This window comes from Mus caroli, chromosome 10 (assembly GCF_900094665.2).
Source record: "Mus caroli chromosome 10, CAROLI_EIJ_v1.1, whole genome shotgun sequence".
Lineage (NCBI taxonomy): Eukaryota > Metazoa > Chordata > Mammalia > Rodentia > Muridae > Mus > Mus caroli.
Genome location: NC_034579.1, coordinates 104,412,280 through 104,428,586, shown reverse-complemented (window position 1 = coordinate 104,428,586; position 16,307 = coordinate 104,412,280). Strand labels below are relative to the sequence as shown.

Here is a 16,307-nt window from a genome sequence, read left to right as displayed (position 1 = left end):
TGGCTGTCCTGGAACTCACTCTGTAGACCAGGCTGGCCTCGAACTCAGAAATCCGCCTGCCTCTGCCTCCCAAGTGCTGGGATCAAAGGCGTGCGGCACCACCGCCCGGCTAACCTCAAGCATTTCAATGGCTCCCTGTGCTGAGTGAGCCAGCACCTCACACCTCACTGACTTCCACTGGCTTAGAACTCAGTTCAGAGCCAGGCCTTGAATGCTTTACAGTTCCTCTTTAAATGAGATGCACCATCCAGCCAAGAATGGAACCCCAGTTTTAATAGCCCGGAGCTATCCAAATCCTGCGCACACCTAGGGAAGCAACTCAGTGTCCCTGCAGTGCCTTGGGTTCAATTCCCAGGCCCATAAAACCTTTACAGCAACTTTCCCAAATTAAGCAGAGACCCAAATGCTATACCCCAGAAAAAAAATTAAACCATTTCTCCTGGACTAACAGCCCAATTTCATCTACTATGTTGTCCGCTATTAAGTTCATGGACTCTGATAATGTATTCACGGGCACTTTCATGTCCATAAGATTTCTTCTTCTTAAGCCTCAAACTCGTAGAAACAGAAACTAGTCTTATACTACATGCTACAAAAGCTTAACTGTTTAATCCAAAGACTGGTCCCATAGCATTCCAAAGGTCTGAGTTCGATCTCAGGGAAGAGTAAGGGGAGTTGAGGAAGGAAGAAAACACCCTCTATCTACAACAAGACCGCCATCTTCTAAATACAGAATAACTAAACAGAACTTCCAGAATAAAAATAATGGCACCAAGTTAAGTAGGTTGGCTTAACGATAAATTAGGTTCAGCGAGGAACGGATTCAGTTCAAAGGCAGCTGCAAGGCAGGCCTGAGAAAGTACTCAAGAGATTTAGAATATAACAGAATATGAAACTAGACACAAATTCAAGTTAAGAAATTTCTAGAAGTAATGAAAAACACCAATCCACAGTTTAAAGGAACCCACCAAATCTCCTCTCCTAATGAAGATAAACACCTGAGACAGCAGTCAAAGGACAGAGCGTTGCTGCGGGCAGTGGCACACATGCTTGCATGGACACTTGAGCGTATCAACCAATGGACTATCTGCAACTAAAACAGCCTTTAAACATGAATAAAATTACATGAGGGTAAAGCAAATAACTGGAAGCAAAAAAAATACCTCCAAGCAATCTCATTAGAAATATTCTCTTACATGTAGCTTTTGGTTAATAATCTAAGAAACACTTGGGACAGAGTTGGGTGTGTATCTAAAGTATTTTTTTACATGTGGTAGGTACCACTCACGAGTGCTCAGGATGTACTCAAACTGCAAGCTTAAGATATCCTAGAGGTGAAAACAGGTGTATGTCACTCTATCTAGCTAAATAATAAGCCACCATCACTAGAGGTAAATAAAATACAACCCTAACCAAACCACTGCACTATTTTACCATGAGGGGGGAAAAGTCAAGACCATAATGGGATAGAAAAGGTTCAGTGTGAACCCAAGAGTGTACAGACCATCTCAGTTCAGTGTGAACCCAAGAGTGTACAGACCATCTCAGTTCAGTGTGAACCCAACAGTGTACAGACCATCTCAGTTCAGTGTGAACCCAACAGTGTACAGACCATCTCAGTGAGAAAGGATACTGGTTTCTAATTAATTTTCCTTAAATCAATTTATCTGAATTAAATAAAAATCTTCCACAGAAGTAGAAAGGCTGCCACAGAACACTGATCTTCTAGTAGCCAGATATCCAAGCATCCATTAGCTTACCCTCTGACACATCATTTTTTGGAAAATGTCCTGAGATACCAACCGATCTGCAGACAAGTTTCCTCTTTAGAAAAATAGTGACTGCATGATGAAGCAGGCAATCGTTTTATAATAACCCAGTAAACTCAATGACGTGAACCTTGCTTTCATTCCATCCCAAGAATTTCAGATGTGTTCTTTTGGAGCAGTTTCATTAATTCAGGGCTCAGCACCAAATATGGCTCCAATTCAACAGTCTCAACAGCACCTAAAACACTCACTTTTCCATTCTAGCGATAGCAATTCAAGTCACAATCAGCCACATATTAAACTCCCAACAAAATGAACTACTTCACAACACTACCTTCCGTCTAAAAGATCTCCACACCCTGAGTATTACCCAACCCAACAGCCAATGCACACCTACAAAAGACTAGCTTTGGCCAAACCCCTCACTCACTAGTAACAAAATTTATCTGCATGCAAGTATGTGGCATACATGACTCATATATGCAAAGATAAGGCTTTTTAAAGCAGCTATTATTTAAATGCATGCAGACAAATTCCATACTGAAACAAAACCACCTAACTATACTGTAGCCTCTCCTCAGAGGAAATCCCAGGACAGTGCTTTTGAATTTCACACTGCTGTCCATGTCCAGCAATTCAAGTCAGACACCATCCTTTAAAACTCATTATGAAGGGACAAGAGATAGATAGCTTAGTGCTCACAACACTTGTTTTCCTTGCATGACCAGATGCCAATTCTCGGGACTCACTTGGCAGCTTACAATCATCTCAAACTCCAATCCCAGAGGATTAGACCCCTCCTCTAAGCCTTACAGTAACCAAGCATGCACATGGTACAGACATGTAGGGAACACACACATACATACAAAATGAAGCTTTAAAATGCAGATAAAACCAACCCTGTAAGTCTTCACTGCAAAACTAAGTAACCCTAAATAAGCTTTTTACCACACTAGACCTGTTTTCTAGTTAAAATGTTAGTACTGCTACCTCCAATCCAGACTTAGTACTGCTACCTAAGCTATATACAGGAGACAGCTTCAAGAGAAAAACTTAAATGCTATCTGACAGCATTAAATAAATGATCCATGTGGAATTTAAACAAGGCCATGCCTTTAATCTCAGCACTTGAGAGACAAGAATCTCTGAATGCAAGGGCAGCCTTGTCCACAACAGTTCCAGGACAGTAGAGCTACAGAGACCCTATCATAAATAAAACCTCAATAATCCCTGTGACTTAACCATTTGTTCCCCTGTAGTATCTATCACCCTTTAAAAACATGTTTTGTAACCTTCGTTTTGCTTACATTTATGCCCCTACACCATGTGGGTGTTGAATGCCCTAGGATCAGTTACAGTTGTAAGAGACAATGTGGGTGCTGGGAATTGAACCCAGGTCCTCTGCAAGAGCAGTCAGTGAGTGCTCTTAACCTCTAAAAGCCAGCTCTGTAGCATTTTATTTATTGTAAGAAAATTATAGCCAGGCAATGGTGAAGCATGCTTTAATCCCAGCACTTGGAGGCAGAGGCAGGTGGATTTCTGAGGTCAGCCTGGTCTACAGAGTGAGTTCCAGGACAGCCAGGACTACTACACGGAGAAACCCTGTCTTGAAAAACCAAAAAAAAAAGAAAAGAAAAAGGAAGAAAATTATACCTCCTTTTCCACTTTAAAACAAAAATGTGAAACTTTTGAAGTAAAAAAGTCCAAACTGTACATTTTTACTAATGAGTTGCTAACCCAAGGTGTCCTAGTAAGGTGGTGGTCCAGCCATCTACAAGCAGGTGTGAGGCAGCCACTCCCAAGACCTCACCTCTAGCATGCACTTGAATGTAACTGGCTGAGTCAAGTTTAACCAATTCTGACAGGCGGTTTTCTGTAAAGCAGAGATCATAATGACCTTAAGCTTTTCCAACTTTCTTCCCAGTCCTCTCAGCTTAGCACTTCACACCCAGACAAATTAATCGCTTATGTGCTCATGGTATGAGATACAGGTCAGAATTTCTCTAGGCGTCTTTAATCCTTTGAGAACTGAACAAAATAATGTATTTTGACATCATCAGCCTATGTCACCTAAAGCCAATACAAGCAAGCAAATAAGAAAATTAACTATAGAATTTTAGACACACTGGCTCTGCCCAGAGTGTTGTTTTTAATCTCATGAGAGGGCAAGTCAGGTGCCACAATCAGTATTAAATTGTCAATTATAAAAGACCAAAATCAAAGTCCAAAAACAAAAGAACAGGTATTTTTGCAACAGATAAACCTGACAAAACTTTTCTTGGTATGTTTTAACTTCTATTTAATAATCTACATGCTGACTTGAGAAGAACTTCTATTAAGTCAAGATTTGATGCCAGATGTCTAAGTCCCTACTAATGCTAAATTAAATCCCTCCAATCCAGACTTAAAGTAGTTGTACAGTTTAAATCTGGGATATACACTTCAACCATAAACAAGTTTGAAGATAAGAATTCCCCAAGACCACTGAAACCTCCCATTTACGGGTAGTTTTAAAATAAATTAAATTTGGCAGGGCAGTGATGGCCCATGCCTTTAATCCCAGCACTTGGGAGGCAGAGGCAGGTGGGTTTCTGAGTTCCAGGCCAGCTTGGTGTACAGAATGAGTTCTAGGACAGCCAGGGATACACAGAAAAACCCTGTCTGGAACCCCACCCCACCCCCAAAAAATAAAAAATAAAAAAAATGTAAATTTTAGGCACTCCTCTAATCCAAAGTATTCTTTGGATATTAAGTTTGGGAAGGTGTTTTGATGGCATCTATTTTCAAAAGTGGCAAACTTTATGTTGGCTCTCCTGAAATTAGAGGTGTTGGGGAAGTCTTTAAAACGTTTCTCATTTTGGAATTTAGAAACAAGAGACAGTCTGAAGTAGTTAGCCCTCGAAGACAGCCTGGTGCATCCTTTTAGTCTGGGAAGCCCTACCCTCTGGACAGGTCTCCGCCCTCCCCTCCGATGCCACTCCTGAGGTCTTTACAGAAATGTGGCGCACTGAGCTTGGTCAGTATATTATGAATGCCTTGTTCCACCCCATGGTCCTTCCACTTCATCCCTAGTGAGAATTCTGGGGGGAGGAGGGGTGCTGCCTGAAGGGAAGAACCACACTGTTGGGTCTATTAAACTCGAACCCCACTCCCCACCCCCAACAAGCCAGCCCTTCTTATTTTTCGTCTCAGAACCATCTGGAGGTTTAAGGAGACTAGGATCAAGTCTCTCCACACAAATATACCCCGGCCACGTTACCCATCGAAGTTCTAACTGTACCTGTGAGACACAAAACAAGATCTTTTGTTAAAAAAACAAAAAAAAAAAAAAAATAGCTAGGCTGAACGCTTTGCACGTGTTAACCCCTTACAACCCTGGCGGTGGAGGCTGCTCTCCCCTCCATCCTCCCATCCGCTAGCACAGTTCCCTCCAGGAAGACCCGGGGAGCCGGTTAGACCGTGGCAGGACTGGTACTCGTGGCGACCCCTCCTCCTCCTCCTCCAACTCCGACGGAGGTGTCCGGTGGGCCCCGGCAGGGGTCTCCAGCCGCCCGTGGCGCGGTCCCCACGTGCCCCGGCTCCTGCGCGCCGAGGCCGCGCGGCCTGCGCAGCCCCTCCCTGCGGGCGGAACTCGCGGGGCCACCGTTCCTTCCATGTCCCCCATCCCCGCGGCCCGCCTCGCGGGGGTTGCCCTCGCGGTGGGCTCCACCGAGGCAGAGGCGGCCGGGCGACCCAGGGCGCCCCGCGGCGTGGCCTCCTCCGCCGCCGCCGCTCTCCCGCGGCCTCGCCGTCCCGCGCGCCCCGCAGCCGCCGGCGCTCCCCGGGGTCCCTCAGGCCGCATGGCCGCTCCGGAGCGCTCACCCCGCGGCCTCAGCCCGACACCTCGCAGGCCCCCGCCACCCGGCCCTCCCGGTCCCCAGCCGTTACCGTTCCAGGAGGCTCGGACGCGGAGCCAGGCGGCCGGAGCTGCGCAGGCAGTGACTCAGGGCCGCGGCAGCGGCGGCGGCAGCGGCGGCGGCGGGAGGAGCAGGAGGCGGCGCCGCGAGCAGATGGCGCTAAAAAAGACCCGAGAGCCCGCCGCTCGCGCTCATATACAATTAGCGTCAGCACGTAGAGCTGCTCCGACGCCCTCCCCCTGGCCTCGGCGTTGCCTAGCAACGGGAGCGGGAGGCGGGCCTGGGCCTTGTTGCCTGGTTACAAAGCCGTCCTTCTTCCCCAGCACCTTAGGCTTCCCGCCAGTGGCGGTCTTGTGCTCGCCATCTCTTCTCCCTTCTACGCTGCGGTGGAAATCCCAATCCTACAGCGACGACCCATAGGTCCCGCTCCTGGTTCTCCTTGTCCCCTGGGTTAGGGACAGCAGCCTAGTGGCAGGCTTGCAGTATCCTGGCTGGGATTCCCATCCACATCCAGGCCTAATCCCGGCACTCCTCTCCCCCCTGTCCTCCCCACCTCCCCAACCTCCCTCTCCTCTGAAACCATTTTCCCACCCTGGCTGAGAACTAACAGCTCTTTTCTTGTGACCACCTCGGCGGCGTCTCCGACCAGTTTTGCTTCTAACCCAGGGCGTCTCTACGCCTTTTAGGGTGTTCCACATCACGTTTACCTGATACACAACCCTTCATCTCTGCTTTAGTTCATTTGATGGAAGCAAAGAGCGTATTTTTGCGTATTACTGCTTTATAATGAAAATAATCAGCATACCAATTTTTCATCTTCCTGAAAAAGTAAATCAACCCTTAAGCATGTGAAATCTTGCAGCTATATTTCAGTTGACTATGAATCACCTGTTCTGTTAACTCTTTATGTTTGGTGCTTTGGGGTTTTATTTTTTAGGCAGGGCCACACTGAGGCCCGTGCAGGTATCAGATTTTAAATCTTTCAGAGAGTGGCTATGTGCCACAATTTGAGATCGTCAAATAAAACAACTGTGCTCCAAATGTGGTCTTTATGGTGGGAGGTTAATCTGTCTATAATACTAAGGCATTGTCTACATTTTATATTCCCATCCTCCCACAAGCCTTCACTGGAGTCGTCCAGACACTACACATCGTGAGATAGGGCAACATTGGAAATACAAACAGACAGACAGGAGAATCTGGTTATCTGTTGTGAAATCAGGCATGGAAGAACTTGGCAAAAAAGTAGTATGTGCATACAAAAGGCTATGTGCTAGTATTTTAGTGAAAGAATAACTACTCTTTGAGTCCTTTGGATGTAGCTCATTTGGTAAGAGTGCCTGCCTAAGATGCAGGAAGGCCCCAGGTTCAAACCACAGCATCACATAACCCACACATGGCTTCATTTCTGGAGTTGCAGCCCTGCAGAGCTAGAGGCACGGGGATAAGGAATTTAGGATCATAGAGAGTTCCAGGTCAGCATGGAATATTTAAGGCCCTGTAGCAGAAAAAAAAAATCACTGTTAATTTCCAACAAGATAACTATCAGTATCTGGAATGCACACAGAGGTCTCTGGGGGAAAGTGGAGTGTGGTGTCACACACCAGTTAAGCCAGAACTCTGGAGATAAAGACAGGAGGATTTTGAACTCTACTGCAGCCTGGCTACGTAGTGAGGCCCTATCTTAAAGAAAGCTTTTGGACTCGTCAGAGGTTTTTTTGGGGGGTGTTTATTGGTTTGTTGTTTTTGAAGGAAAGATGCTGGGACATCTATTAGTTTCCCTGAAACCTCAAAATGTCTGTAATTAGCATTAGTCAAGTTGTTCAAGGTCACATGGGAAATCTAGGATCGAATCCAGAACTGTTCAAATGATCACCTCCTTTTGCCAAGTCATGGAATTCACGTTTCGAAAAAAAGTCAAGCCCAGGCCTCCATGATGAAATGAGTTGTGTGGCAGCCAATATCAATACAGCAGCACCTAGGAGAAAAACCTGGGTGTGTCTGTGAGGGTGTCTCTAACTTGTGTTCGTTGAAGTGGGAAGTTCCCCTTTTGGGTTGGTGGCATCCATGCATGGGCTGTCTCGAACTGAATAGGAAAGAGAACGCAAGCGGAGCACCAACATGAACTGCCTTTTAGCTCTTGATTAGATGCAATGTGGTGAGTGTAATCATGCTGTCCCCGATGTGAAAGACAGACTGCACCCTCAAACTCTGAGCCACGACAAATCCTTCCTTCCTAACGTTCTCTCAATTAGGCATGCTTTCACCGCCACTTAAAAAAGGAAAGCAAGTTGAGATCCAGTATTTTGTCAATTGAATCCAAACTTACTCACAACTCACTCTTTTATGGGTATCAAACCACCTCTGTTCTCTCTATTTGTCATTTACTTGCTGAGACAGGACCTCGAGATGGGACTCTAGCTGTCCTAGAACTTAACTCCCTATGGAGAGCAGAGATCAGGAGCCCTGCGCCTCCCCAGTGCTAGGATTAAAGGCATGAGCTGCCACGCATGGTTTAAAATCAGCTCTTAGTAATGAAAACGAAACAAAAGATCTTTACTTAGTTATACAATCAGTATTGCATTCTTTATTGTGGTATTCTGGCCAAAAAAAGAGAAAGAAAATAGTATTGATACTATAAATGGTTTGATAACGTGTCAAAAACCATCTGTGTTTTTCGTTCCTTCCAAAGGGTAAGTTAAGTCACCCCCACCCGCCAGCATCAACCCTTTTAAAGAATTCCTGGAGGTGGTGGTGATTTGCTCCCTCGGCCTTTAGGAAGTTCCAGTCATGATGACAACGTGCGTGGCATTGTTATTATTTTCTTTTTCAGATTTGATTCTTTTCATAGTAGCTCAGAGTTCTTGACTTTCTTATACCTCCTTCTATGTTTTTTAACTTTCTGTTGATTCTCTGTGAATTTCACATCATGCACCCCAATCCTGCTCACCTCCCTGTCCCCTCATATCCGCCCTTCATCCTTGCAACCTTTCCCCCAGAATAACACACACACACCCACACACACACACACACACACAAACACACACACACACACAACAAAGCATACAACACATCTCATCATGGAAGCTGTAGTGTGTCAGTGTGTCCCACAGTATATCCCTCTTTCCACACATTTTATTTGCTAATGTTCATTGCAGTGCACCTCTTATATCTGCCCTTGTTAGAATGTCCCAACTCTTCCGCAAGCCTGGATATTCTGTTGTCTCTCTGATCCTCTGAGTGGTAAGGCTCTCCCTGCAGCTCGCTATCCCTGACATACTCTGTTTTCCTTTCCAGTTCACTGTTTAGTTTTTCAACAAGTCCATGGACTGAATTCCCCTTTCTCATTTTGCATCTTCTTATTTCCTTCTCTCAGCTGTTTTCTGGAGATTCACTCAGGAGTTTATTTTCTTTGATTTTTTTTTTAATATAAGATTGCTCTTTAGAGTTCTTTGTCTGGGATTTTTATCTAATTCACTCCCACTGAAGATGATTGCGGTGGGATCAGTAACTTTGGAAGGCATTGATTTTTCGTGTTACTTCTATCCCTATGTTGAGACTTACGCATCTGGAATTATTTCATTATTCAGATTTTTTTAAAAAAAATCAGCTATGTTCTTTCAGCAGAAGTATGTGTAGTATTCCAGTGTGACTAGACTGGAGTAGAATTAACCTGTGCTTCAGAAAGTATATACTCAATACAAGAACTCAGGGGGCCCGGTCTGGCTACTATAATATTCTGAGAGTAGAATGTTAATGGTGAGAAGGAACCTTGACTTCTTGATCTGCTCATATGTAAAGAGCACACTAGCCAATTAACAACAGTGGCCCCCTGGACTTAAGTAAAATGAGAAAGGACACTGGGATACATTTGTAGGATTTTAGTTACTAGGAGTGGGAGAAAGGTAGGGTGTATGAGGCTGGGGATTAGAACTGGATCAACAGTGAAAAAAATCAAGGAAATACCACTGACAGGGGAAGGCTGTGATACTATTATGATTCACAGATTTATTTATTTATTAATTTTATGTGTACAGGCGTCTGTCTGTATAACTCCTGTTCCAGAGGATTGGGCACCCTCACAGACATACATGCAGGCAATATATCAATGCACATAAAATAAAAATGAATACTTTAGGGAAAAAAAGAGTAAGGGGAAAACTTTATGAGTTGTTTGTGGGAACACTAGAGCGTGCCCAATCATAGACTAGGTAAACATACAGAGCAGTCAGTCGTACAACTGAGTTAAGAGATGGTGTGATGGACTTTTCCTAGGGACACATTATCATCACCATCACCATCACCATCATTACCATCATCATCTACTGACTACAGAAAGGAAACTCAGAAGAAAACCAAGGCAGTTGGGCAATGGTGGCATATGCCTTTAATCCCAGAACTTGGGAGGCAGAGGCAGGCAGATTTCTGAGTTCTAGGCCAGCCTGGTCTACAGAGTGAGTTCCAGGACAGCCAAGGCTATACAGGGAAACCCTGTCTCAAAGAAAAACAAACAAACAAACAAACAAAAAAAACCAAAGGAGAAAGGAAGAAAGAAAGAAAGAAAGAAAGAGAGAGAGAGAGAGGGAGGGAGGGAGGAAGGAAGGAAGGAAGGAAGGAAGGAAGGAAGGAAGGAAGGAAGGAAGGAAGGAAGGAAGAAAACCAAGGCAATAATGGCATCAAAGTCCAATTAGGTGAAGCAATGTTTTGTTGTTGTTGTTGTTGACTTTCCCCTATGGGTACTAACAGGAGTATGGGTGAAGGGTTATTCACAAAGATCAGGGATGACCCTGACTTGAAAGCAAAACCTGCAGAAGGTGTCACTGTGATTCTCAGCCAGGGTGGAAAAATACTTTCGCAGGAGAGGGTCGGGAATAGTTGCAGGACTTAGGTCTTAACTTACAGAGATCCCCTCGCCTCTGCTCCTGGAGGACAGAGCAAAAAGGATGAATTAAGCTTGGCCACGAGGTTCCAATCTCTTCAATTTGCTTGACTCTATTCTGATGAGACAAACTGATTTTAGAAATATCTTCCTTTTTTATGGTATATATTATATGTCCTATGAACTTTTGTTATTAAAAAGACTACCACAGGACTGGTGAGATAGCTCGGTGGGTAAGAGCACCCGACTGCTCTTCTGAAGGTCCAGAGTTCAAATCCCAGGAACCACATGGTGGCTCACAACCATCTGTAATGAGAGCTGATGCCCTCTTCTGATGTGTCTGAAGACAGCTACAGTGTACTTACATATAATAATAAATAAATAAATAAATCTTTTAAAAAATATAAAAAAAAGACTACCACAAAACTAGCTCATTTGATGCATATTTTCCCCCTGTTCTACATTTAGGATGAAATTCTTATTATGCACTAAATACCCCACCCCTTTTTTTTTTTTTTTTTGGTCTATTATAGCTTTTGAAAATGTGTACTAAAGCCAGGTGTTGTGGCAGAGGGTCTCACATGCTGTTGCTTCCTGGTGGGTTCTAAGAAGAGGAGGAGGAGGAGGAGGAGGAGGAGGAGGACCTGCACAAATCCCTATATACCCAGAAGGGGATCTTGCCTTGAGAAATGAGTAGTCACCTGCTCACTCTTCACTGAGCAACCTTTCTTCCTCTGTAATTTTCCTTTTGAAGAGTTCTGTTTCTTTGGAGATTTTTGTAGATTTGGCTTGAAAACAACAGATAAGTTACCATATTATTTTTATTATCAAAATTAATTGGCAAGAAAATAGAAAACAGGGTTTTCCGCATCACCCACATTCCAACTGCTAAGGCAGAGAGAATCAGAGAGCAGATTGTTAAGCACACCAGGCGCCATATTTGGCACAACTAAGGTATGTGGCCAGCCCTAATTATCAACTGCTAATATTGACCTGCTTTCTAAAGAACACTAAAGATCTATCTTTGAAACAGTAGATTAAAACAGTTGATAATCGCCGCTTCACCTAGCACATCACTTGTCATCACGTCAAACGTCGTCACGTCATACATCTCATGTTGGCACGTCCCACGTCATCACGTCAACGTCACCACGGCCACTTTATATATGATGTAGCACCTCAGCTGTCTGCACCAGAAAGACAATGCGTGAGAAGCCACACGACTACTGTAAACTCAGTCTGCACATCTGCATAAATAACAAGAGGAGACATTCATTTTGTGTTACATTGTTCCATAACACTGTCATCTACAAATATCACACTCACTAACTGCCTAATCAGGTTAATTTTACTCCCAAAACTCAAAGTTTTAACTAAGTCTGCAACTTTGGGTAGGGCGAAATTTATAGCTCTTCTGAGATAAAGGTGGTGGGTTGGACACATCTGGTTTAAGCCACGATTAAAACAAACAAACAAAAAACCTGAAGCTAAAGAGGGACTAGATATTTAGTTAATCATGCTTGTGTTGTGAAGCTTCCAACTATACCTTGAACGACCAGTTTGGAGAGACCTTCCTAGCAACTGAATGGCTTACAGGTAAGGAGAAGGTAGCCAGCTAGAGAGGGAAAGTCCTTCTCTTTCTCAGGCCTTACCTAGCTTCCATCCATATCTTTTGTTTTAATTTATATGTCATTTGATAATCCAGTGTTGCTGTAATATAAGACAGTATTATTCTGTGTTCCATAAGTCACCATAAAAATAACTGTCTCGGGCCGGGCATGGTGGCACACGCCTTTAATCCCAGCACTTGGGAGGTAGAGGCAGGCGGATTTCTGAGTTCCGGGCCAGCCAGGGCTACACAGAGAAACCTTGTCTTGAAAAAACAAAAAACAACAACAACAAAAAAAACAAAACCTGTCACATTGGACAGAAGGGGACTTTTCCCCCCCAGTGACTGTGTGACTGTAGAAATAAAAATTGAGGTATAGCGCACAAACTCTCAGTCAAAACTTTTTGGTGTTTTCTGTCTGAGGTAAAATTTTTAATGAGAAGGAAAAATACGATTGAGTTCAGATGGATTTCAGGAGATGCACACAGAGAAAATAATACACATTTTATCAAGTTGTTGAAATGGACTCACGTCTGGCTTTTTTTTTTTTCAGTTATGAAGATGGCATTTATTATTTGTTTTTTGAGGCAGGGTCTCACTATGTAGTAGACTTGGCTAGCCTGGAATTTACCATTGAGGACAGGCTGGCCGCACACTCATTGAGATCCATCTGCTGTGTGTCCTGAGTCCTGGGACTTAATGTGTGCCCACCATGCCTAAGGATGACTTTTTTTGGTTTTGTTTTGTTGAGACATGATCTCTCTATATACATATCTATTTGTCCTGGAAGTGGCTACTTAGACAAGGATGGCCTTGAACTCACAGAGATTTGTCTGTGAGATGGCATTTTTTTTAAAAAGTGCCTTATAGTTTAAGGCTATTTCCCCATAAAATACAGATCAGTGGGCTGTTCGTCCTTTCAGACATCAGGCCCTGTTCTGTGCCTGTTAATTCTCCCCTAACCCCTAAGGTTTGAGAACGGACAGGCACACTCCTTACATTGATAGCAGGGGAGAACAGGCCATGGATGAAGGAGATGGTACCTATTATCTCTTGGTCCCAGGAGGCTATTTCTAGTTCATTAGGACCCAAAGAGGGGGTAATGGAAACCCTGACCCCTGATGGCAGGTCAAAATTAGAACCGCCACTTTACAATGTGTGATCAGTATATGCCATCTGGGCAATCCTGTGGGGCCAAGGCTTTAATATGTGGGATATAACTCTGACCCCAAGTAGTTGTTGTTAGGATAAAACTGATTTACAGGCTATCAGGCAATGGAAGAACTTCTTGGTATATAGGGAAAGTCTCCACCTGGAAGTATAGAATACTGATCGAGAGAGTAGACGAAACACTTTGATTCCATGCTTCTCGCAAGTCTCAAATCTTCACTGAGTACCTACATTTTTAAAAGGCAGTTCTTATTAGAATAATGTATCCAAATGTGGCAAGAAGTCAGTTTCTATAGATGGATAACATTAGCACATAAATACGTAAGTGCATCATCAGATTAATTCAGTTATCACCTGACAACATTTTACTGAGCAAATTCTACATTTCAACACTGAGGGTTGTAATGTTGAAGACACAACGGCAGGATCTAGATGAGGACATAGCCTAAAAATGCAATAAGAGGAAGTATGCACTCTTAAACGGAATAACAGTTTATGAAAGTGAAATTGTAACTGTAAGTGTCACTTATTTTTTTCTTCAAATGAAGGGATGATATGAGAGCCATACCAAAGCTTTATGAAGACATGGCTTGGACTGAGCCCAGAGTGTTTCTGACTGTTCCTAGGCCTGGAACGGGAAGCTCCTAGCCTCCATACAACCTAATCTTCTGCAAGCCCTGACATTGGAGGCTTTAGCTTCCAGCCTTCACCTGCTAACCTAGGGCTAGGATGTTTCAGCCTCTGAGACTGACTGCTGAACAAACTCACTCTTTCTAGCTCTTTCTGAACTCTGGCTGGCCGGTTCAACTCAGCTGTTCTGGCTCAACCTCCTTTTTCTCCATGCTGCCTGATTCAAATGGTCTTCTCTCTGCCTCTGACTGAATTGTTCTGCTTAGAAAGACTGCCTCTGAACCCCATGAACTGAACTGCTCCCAACTAGACCGCTCTACTCTGAACTGAGCACAGCTGCGTGCAACTGAACTGCATACAACTGAACTGAATTTAATTGAACCCGACTCTCTGTCCCTCACATCTCTTTAAGACGCCTCTCTTTTTGTCTGTTCTCATGAGAATTGTGTATATCCTGTCTCTGACTCATCCTGCCAGATTTTCCTCTGCTTCATCACTTTGTCTGCCCCTCAATTAGACATCACTGTCTGGGACTAAAGGTGAGCAGTAAAAGCTTATCTGTATTACAGCCAGAAGCATTAAAGCTGTGCATTCCAGGGGGATTAAAGGTGTGTGGCATGTCCGCATTCCAGCCGGACATGTGATCCCTTGCCAGAGCAACCTTGTTGTTGGATTAAAATTCCTCTACATAAAATGGCCAAAAGTTGAGTCAGGCAGTGGTGGCGCACTCCTTTAATCCCAGCACTTGGAAGGCAGAGGCAGGTGGCTTTCTGAGTTCAAGGCCAGCCTGGTCTACAGAGTGAGTTCGAGGACAGCCAGGGCTATACAGAGAAACCCTGTCTCACCCCCCCCCCCCATAGCCAAAAGTTCCAGTTTCTCATTTATAAAATGGAAATCACAATTTCTTTCCTATAGGATCGAGATAATCACTTATAAGATGATAAGGTGGAAATCAGAAGAAAAGATTACTTAAGATCACAGCCCAGTCAGCCTGGGAGGATAGACAAGGAATCAAGACAATTCATCCTCCTTAGAACATAGCTACCTTCCTACACCATGTTTCTCAACCCTCCATACAGTAAGATAGATGCTTCTAATTACTTGCCAAGACAGTGTGAGCAGAAATCACATGAGCTAGAATTAAATTGTAAGGCATTCCCAGTGCCATCTCCATGGTCCTGCTGTTTTTCTGGTGACTTGGCCGTGTCTACACCTATTCTGCCTGCCCTCCAGAAGTGGAGGCTGCTAGGCACATAGCTGTGTCCCCCACTCCAGTCTTTGTCCCGCAAACGTTTACATGACTCTATGGGACCTGGAGTGATAAAAACTCATCATTGGCAACCCCCAAGCCAATAACTTAGATTTGAATAACCTAGATGCTGGGGAAGGAATGAGAATGGTTCAGTGAGCCCTGTGGGTAATGGGCACATGGAAAGACCTAGAAAGAGAGGGAAAGGTGAGCTAGAGGCATCAACAAGGCTCTTAGTGGGAGCCATGGCCTCCATCTGTTACTGAACACAAGGAATATGCAAAACCCACATCTGACTGCAGAGAGCACAAAGAAAGAACTTAAGATACTCCATTAGATTTCAGCATCAGTTATATGCTGAGATATAATATTTTGGATACCTAGGATTACATCACAGTTAAGTTTTGCTGTTTGTATTTCCTCTTTAAAGAAAACACAGAGATTAGGAAATTTGAAATTGCAAGGTGGTGGTGGTGCACGCCTTTAATCCCAGGACTCTGGAGGCAAAGGCAGGTGTTATCTCTATGAGTTCAGGGCCAGCCTGATCTATGCAGTGAGTTCCAAGACAGCTAGAGCTATACAAAGAAACTCTTGTTTTGAAAATCCAAAAAAAGTCCATCCAGAGACTGCCCACCTGGGGATCCATCCCATAAACAGCCACCAAAACCAGACACTATTGTGGATGCCAACAAGAGCTTGCTGACAGGAGCCTGATATAGCTGTCTCCTGAAAGGTTCTGCCAGAACCTGACTAATACAGAAGTGGATGCTCACAGCCATTCATTGGACAGAGCACAGGGTCCCCAATGAAGGAGCTAGAGAAAGGATCCAAGGAGCTGAAGGTGTGTGTAGCTCCATAGGAGGAACAACAATATGAACTAACCCATGCCCACAGAGCTCCATGGGTATAAAACATCAATCAAAGAAAACACATAGTGGGACTCGTGGCTCTAACTGCATATGCAGCTAAGAATGGCCTAGTTGGTCATCAATGGGAAGAGAGGCCCTTGGTCCTGTAAAGGTTCTATGCCCCAGTATAGGGGGAATGCCAGGGCCAGGAAGCAGGAGTGGGTGGGTTGGGGAGCAGGGGGAGAGGGGAGGGAATA

The 16,307-nt window shown here is 44.2% G+C and overlaps 1 protein-coding gene across 4 annotated transcripts in view; it reads right to left on the bottom strand.

Annotated features, from left to right (window-relative positions):
• Nap1l1 (nucleosome assembly protein 1 like 1) overlaps positions 1 to 5,837 on the bottom strand; it is a 25,243-nt gene extending 19,406 nt beyond the window's left edge. Inside the window, exon 1 of one of the 4 annotated variants that reach the window (XM_029482591.1) lies at positions 5,697 to 5,837. The gene's annotated coding sequence lies outside the window, so the exon portion shown is untranslated. The remainder of the gene's footprint in view (positions 1 to 5,696) is intronic. The other 3 variants (XM_029482594.1, XM_029482592.1, XM_029482595.1) reach the window with 3 other exon arrangements.
• Positions 5,838 to 16,307: the final 10,470 nt, after the last annotated feature.